This window comes from Arachis duranensis, chromosome 6 (genome assembly GCF_000817695.3).
Source record: "Arachis duranensis cultivar V14167 chromosome 6, aradu.V14167.gnm2.J7QH, whole genome shotgun sequence".
NCBI lineage: Eukaryota > Viridiplantae > Streptophyta > Magnoliopsida > Fabales > Fabaceae > Arachis > Arachis duranensis.
The window spans coordinates 26366111-26367132 of NC_029777.3; positions in this window are offsets into that span (position 1 = coordinate 26366111).

The window sequence follows — 1022 nt, forward strand, 5'->3', positions numbered from 1 at the left end:
CCACTCTCATGGAACCTGTATGTCGATGGGTCCTCAAACAAAACTGGAAGCGGAGCTGGGGTTATACTCGAAAGCGACCAAGGAACACGGATAGAACTGTCCCTAAAATTCGAGTTCCAGGCTTCGAACAACCAAGCCGAATACGAGGCCCTACTAGCAGGTCTAAAGCTAGCCGAAGAGGTCGGAGCCCGGAAAATCACAATCTTCAGCGACTCACAGGTCGTCACATCACAAGTAAATGGAAGCTACCAGGCCAAAGACCCCACCATGAAAAAATACCTGGATCAAACACAGGCACAACTACGCCACTTTTCAGAGATACAGATTCAGCACATACCTCGGGAACAAAACGCCCGGGCAGACGCCCTCTCAAAGCTCGCCAGCACCAAGCCCGGAGGCAACAACAGAAGTCTCCTCCAGGAAACTTTGCAATCCCCCTCCGTGCTAAGAGAGGAAGAAACGCTGAATATATCCAACCAACAGCAAGGATGGATGACCCCCATACTCAACTACCTGAAGTCGGGAACTCTTCCCGCCGAAAGAAAGGAAGCCAAAAGACTCACGAAAGACGCCCAGAATTATACACTAATTCACGACGTATTATACAGAAGAGGATTCACAACTCCCCTCCTTCGGTGCGTCCCGACCTCAGAAACTAAGAACGTCCTCGAAGAAGTCCACGGAGGCATGTGTGGGAACCATCTCGGAGCTTGGGCATTATCTAAAAAGGTAGTCCGAGCCGGCTTCTACTGGCCGACCTTGCAGAAAGACGCAACGGAATTCGTGAAAATATGCCCCCCTGCCAAAAACACGCCAATTTCCACAAGGCACCGCCCGAAGACCTTATCAGCATCACTGCGCCATGGCCCTTCGCAAAATAGGGACTCGACCTACTCGGCCCGTTTCCACAAGGACCGGGGCAAGTCAAATACCTCATAGTAGGGGTCGACTACTTCACAAAGTGGATCGAAGCTGAACCCTTAGCCACTATTACGGCTCAGAAAAGCCGCAAATTCCTATAC